Below are 6044 nucleotides of genomic sequence, written 5' to 3'. Positions count from 1 at the left end.
CCCCCCCTCCCCCCCTCGTAAAGACTAAATCTGTAAAGGCAGCGATTTGACATCCATCCTAAAGCAGCGGCTATGGGGTGTTTGGGCAACAGCAAAACGGAGGATCAGCGTATCGATGAGAAAGCGCAGCGAGAAGCCAACAAAAAAATAGAGAAGCAGTTGCAGAAAGTAGGCTGGCTTATAAAGCGACACACCGCTTGCTCCTGCTGGGTAAGGAGGAAGGGGGCAGAGGTGGGGGGGCCGGGGAAGAGGAGGGCGAGGAGGGGGCAATCTGCCCCGGCCCGCTCGGGCGGCAGCCGAGAGGGGGAGACGGTCCGTGTGCCTCCAGGTATGGAAAAGGCATGGAAAAGGCAGGCTGTTGTCTGGGGCAGTGTGCGAGAGCTCCGCAGACCCAGCCACATGGATGCGTGCATACAGCAGCGCCGGCGGAGGTGGGAGATGCTGCCGCGTCCGGCCCAAACCACCCCGAAAACCCACCCCAACCCCCCATCCTGAACCGTGTGTCACAGCGTTGTCCCTCTCCTTCTTTCTCTTTTAGGGGCTGGTGAGTCAGGAAAAAGCACTATTGTGAAACAAATGCGAATCCTACATGTCAATGGATTTAATTCAGAGTAAGAATTATTGACACTTTGTGACTTGTTTTTTCGTTAAATGTTGGAAACAGGTTAAGGCACGGTGGGCTGGGCAATGTCTCCTCTCATCCCCTGTGTTTTGGGGGCTCGACACTGCGTTTTGGGGGAGGGAGGGGAGCGAGCATAAGGAAATTACTGCTATCGTATATTTGCATTTTCTCCTTCTGGCCCCTTTACAGTATTTTACACTGTTGCTACTGCAGCGCTTGACAGGCCCCTGTGTAGCAACAACATGGCGACTACTTTTTACATCGAAGCAAATAACTAAATATTGCATCTGCCTGTAACACAGAAATACATGTCAAGTCATATTCACGGTGACAGCGGCTGCTGTCTTTCCGGTCTTGGGGTTAGTGCAAAACTGAAACTGATTTTGCACGTTTTTTAGAAATCATGCTGTTTTCTGAGGCTACATCATTTTCTCTCAGAAGAACCGTTCGCCAGAAATTGTTATTAACCCGTAGCGTTAATGTTAGATATCTGTTGGCCCTCAACTACGTGTTATTAATTTGGATCATGTTTACGGCGTGCTGTACAAATGAAAGAATGACTTCCAGTTCCATCAGGGGAGGCTTTGCAGATGTGGCTATGATTGTCTGATCTAAAAAAAAAAAAAAAAAATTAGCGGGATGAGTGTGCATTGCTCTTCATACTATGGGAGAGAAAAGGGATGAGAGGAAAAATAGAATTGTCTCGCTGTTCTTTTCAGTTAGCATGTTGTAATGATTGAAGAGCAGATAAACAAGTGATGGGGGGAAAAAAATAAATGCAACTGACTGAATTGCCTTGGAAGAAAAAAATCAAAGATAATGTTTCTGTTTTACTGCAGAGAAAAGAAACAGAAAATACTGGATATTCGGAAAAATGTTAAAGATGCGATTGTGGTAAGAACACACTTTATGCTCTTCTTAAATGCTGGGGTGTACTGGAAATGAGAAGGGTTGTGCTTCCCAAGATTGTGCTGAGACCAATCCCATTTTGCTGATCAGATTGGATTATCTTCTATTGATCCTGTATCCTAGATTTATCCAGATTAATGCGTTTGTTTTTGTTTTATCCAATTTTAGACTATAGTTTCAGCTATGAGCACTTTAATACCCCCAGTTCCATTGGCCAACCCAGAAAACCAGTTTCGAATGGACTACATCAAGAGTATAGCTCCTCTTTCTGACTTCGACTATACACAGGTAGGAACAGAAACCACTGATTAATTCTGCTTTGAGGGGAAATGTGCTGCTTGACTCTGATTTGCTGAAATGTTGTTGGTTTTTTTGCTTTATGGAAGGTGGTCATGGGAAGAGCTTATGCCAGCACTGCCACTGGATTAACTTTTTTACAAGACTGGTGTGGTGGCACCTGTTCTAGTGGTGCAAAGTTCTAGTGTTGTTGATTTATTTGCTGCTGTTGGTAAATGCTGTTTCTGCATTTAGTTCTTCTCTTAAACATTTCTGATGTAATTATATATATTGACACTTCAAATAAGACTGTTGAAAGCTGGTTTCCTACATAGAATTAGATGCAGGATGTCAGTCTGAAGAGTTACAGTCTGCCTACAGAAAAGGATACAAAAGAAAATAAAAAGGTAGAGTGGCCCCAGTGGTGTTTTCCATACCTACTGCACTTTGGAGTGGAAACATGCATAAATGGCGCCCAAGGAGGGCGGTTTGCTTCCTTATGTATTTGTTGTAGTTGGCATGAGCAGTGGTTTACCTGCATGTTACTGTTGCCACCTTTTTGATATGGAATTGTCAGGAAATGAAGGCTATCTGCATAGAGGCTACTCTTTTGTAGGCAAATGAGAGAGACCTTTCAGATGAACTTGCATCTTATCTTTGATTAGTTTTATCTTTTGATGTTGTTATTTATAGGAACCTGCATAGAAGGTTTTGTATTTCATGCATGACGTGAAAGCAAGTGCATAGACATTCTGAATATTACAAGGAATTTTATTTTTGCAGTAGCACAGTTTTTAATTTGCCTTAAAATGATACTGAGAGCAATTTGTTATGGATACGGTAAGGCCTAAAAAAAAATCCTCATTCATTGGCTAAATGATGCGAGTTGTTCATGCTATCAATATTACCAAAGAAGCCATTTACAATAGAGTGTCTTTAGGTTATTATAGCTTCAGGGTGGAAGGGGGAGAAGGGGAAGAGTCGTTTCTTTATTATATGACTCATACTCTCTGGTGTGTGGTTTTGCCTCTGGTAAACCTACCACTTTCAAGGTTCAAGATAAAGGAAAAATATCAGACATCTTGTACAGATAGAATTTAACACAGAATGCAGATGTTAAGAAAACGACTGCAAGGTACACCCACATATTGCATAATTGCTCAATTGGTAGATGGAAGTTAGAGAAAATGAGAAACACTTTTTAGAAATGGAATGGGAGTTTGACATGAAATATTTGGCTTACGCAGGTATTACCGGTCTGAGGCATTTGTTGCTCATTTTATCTTTTTTTTTTTTTTTCTCTCTCCTTGAATTTGGCTCTTGTTTGTTTGGAAGAATAACTGGTGGCATATATCCTTCGCAATTCTTTATAGTGCATCTGCTTTCCTGAGTTTCTGGGGTAAAAGAAAACTGAAGTGTACTTTTCCGAAGTCTGGAGATACTTACTTATTTATTTTATTGTTTTCAAAATTTCTCCTTTTTCGTGGAAACTGACTGTATCTGGTCAAATTTGATTCACTGTTTGGTATTTTATAGAGGGGGGGAAAACACACTCTTCTTGGAGGGGAAAAAGACTAGAGCCTAGTGGACTATGAAACAAGTAATAATTCATTTGAGATCTCGAGTCAAAGTTCATTTTGGTTTAAAAGGTGTAAAAAAAAAAAAAAAACCAAAACCCACTCAGTTTTAATTAAGTAGGATAATAATAATTATTAATACCATTACATTATTTGAAATAGTGTCAGATGATAGTTCTAATTAAAATAAAATAAAGTTGTTACAAGCTTATAAAGAGAAGAAAAATCTAGTGCTGGTTTAGAAGTAAATATACTTTATGTGTCATTTTCATCTATTTCCTCCTCTGCTCAATTCATAGGTTTAATATTTGTAAAATGTATCATCTGGCTAGACACCTTTTAATTATACCCCCTCCCCCACCCCCCCCCAATTTTTGTTGGTTTAGTTTGATGTTTCTCTCCAGGATGATATGTGAGCAAGAGAGATTGGGAAAAAAATGCGCTATTGTGCTTCAGGGCTTGATTCTACTCCCGTTTAAGTCAATGATAACTTAAAATAAAATTACTTTTCCAGCTGAAATAACTTTTGACCCATTTAGTATTTTTGGATAAGGACAACTATAAATACTTGGATAGTAAACAGTTACGCATCCTTTACTAAGCATTACTGATTCCTTAATTAATAGCTGCTGTATGGAATAAGGCCTTCTGAGCCAGAGAAACCAATACAGTGTTTGGTACCAGACATTCAGGACTTGCCGTTCTGTGGTCTGTGCCTAAAAAGAGTTGTAAAGGAAAAAATACTGACTTAAGCAGCGCTTAGGTGTTGCCTCTGGGATAAATTTTGGCACATCCTAAAACATGACAAAGGTTACTCTCCTTCCTTTGAATGAGGGAAGAGGCAGTTTTAGGGTTTTTTACAATGTGGATGGTAATGAGCTGTTAAAAAACAGCCCTTAGCGCTGCAATATGAATTACAGATGTGTTATGTTTTGGATGATGTTAGCCATGTAATCTGTCGTAAAAATTGCTGTATTTTACTTGAACATGTATTTCAAAAACAGTGCAGTTGTTTTCCCACAATTTGCCTGCAATGTATCATGAGCCTCTAAAGAGAGATCCCTGATGGAATGCAAAAACTTCAGTGATGGTACAATATGGCCAGCACTCATGAGGCACTAATTTAAATATATTTGTCACATATTGGGTATGCTTGGATATGCATTCTTCAATTGCATACAAATTAACTAATATGCATTTAATTGTGAAAACTGTCCTTTAAAATAAGTGGACTTGAAAATACTGATTTCCTGTGGGTGAAATCATACTCTAATTGCAATTTATGACTGAAATTCCAAGAACTTGAGTAAGGATGGGATTCACATTTAGACTCAGATATGTATTTTTGGTCTTTGGCTGGTGGTGGTTTTTTTTAATTACATAGCTCTTTACAAAATATAAGCAGAACATCTTACTTAGCAGTGATACAAATTTTAAAACAAATGGTTTTCTCTTTGCAGGCTTTTGACATTCCTTTTAGAGCCTGTGGATTGCCCCCCCTCCCCCCCGCCCTGTGGTTTTACTTATTTTTAAAAAATTATTCTTTAATTTGGTTTTATTTATGCTATCTTGATGATTTATATAGTTGATATAAAACAAAATCAAGGGTTTCTTGATTTGTTTTATAATAAGTATGTTGCCCTTCACTACTTTTATTAAGACTGCAATTCTTACCAAAATTTTCCTAGGTGAGTGGTGCGGTCTTAATTTCATAAATCATAAGATTTAAGGCTGGAGTTTTTACAAAGTAAATAAATGTCAATAAAGCAAGTGTCCACTGTAGTTTCTTCCTTGAAGTATGAAAGGAATCAAGATAAATTTTCATCTGCTGACTAGTTTAGGTGCTATCTTAGCTCCATATTCCAGGGTGGAATCAGCAGAAGGGCTTTAAAACTGAAATGGAAGCACGCACGCTGTATCGGAAAGGATTTTTTATTATTTTTGGCAAAGTGTTAATTGATATTTGCTAAAGTTAACAGGAATTGACCTGTGCCATTTTTAATCCTCTATTGATGGGGATTTATTTTGTCCTTTGTGAATCAGAGTGAGCATATTAAGGGCATATTATGCTGGTAGCTGTGGAAAAACAGGGTGTATTATGTAAGTGTGTGTTTACTCAAGTTCAGTTGTCTTTTTTCAAGTATTTGAATTTTGTGGGCACTACAAAGTTTCTCAGTGCATAATTCCTTTACCCTTTGTCTTCTTCAAGCTGTAGTCAAACGGAGTTGCTTTTCATAATACATATCTTGGATCAAGCTCACCTGATCAGTTATGTGTGGGTATATAGCAGATAGGCAGTTAGCTATGACCAGACTATATGGTCAGGCGCTTTGCTATACGAACCAGTTACCAGTGAACGTGAATCATTTCCTTAACAAAGAATATGTGCACACCCAGGTTTTGGGGAGCGGGGCAAGTTTTCAAAAGATTGGTTTTCCTTTGCTAAGAATGTTATTAGGGAGGCAAAGTGTTCCCGTGAACCTTCATGAAACCGTGAATTGTGCAAATGTAATCCCTTATACGCATTTTAGAATGTGAGTTTTAAAAATAATTTTTAAAGCTATTTTCTCAATCAGGCAAGCTCTTTAGGTCTTGAAAGTGTAATGTTAATGTTGGCATTGACAGGGAAACTGCTTTAGATTAATCTGGTCTGTGGTTTG

General features: G+C 38.8%; 1 long non-coding RNA gene across 1 annotated transcript; it reads left to right on the top strand.

The window, feature by feature from the left end:
* Positions 1-36: 36 nt before the first annotated feature.
* On the top strand, positions 37-1822 carry LOC104516717. The gene is made up of 4 exons (XR_727958.1): positions 37-210; positions 539-611; positions 1462-1516; positions 1700-1822. It is a non-coding gene; the product is annotated as an uncharacterized LOC104516717 (long non-coding RNA).
* Positions 1823-6044: the final 4222 nt, after the last annotated feature.

The sequence above is a fragment of the Eurypyga helias genome, unplaced genomic scaffold, assembly GCF_000690775.1.
Source record: "Eurypyga helias isolate BGI_N326 unplaced genomic scaffold, ASM69077v1 scaffold16111, whole genome shotgun sequence".
Classification (NCBI taxonomy): Eukaryota; Metazoa; Chordata; class Aves; order Eurypygiformes; family Eurypygidae; genus Eurypyga; species Eurypyga helias.
Note: the sequence above shows the minus strand (reverse complement) of the source record. Positions and strands in the feature narration are given on the sequence as shown.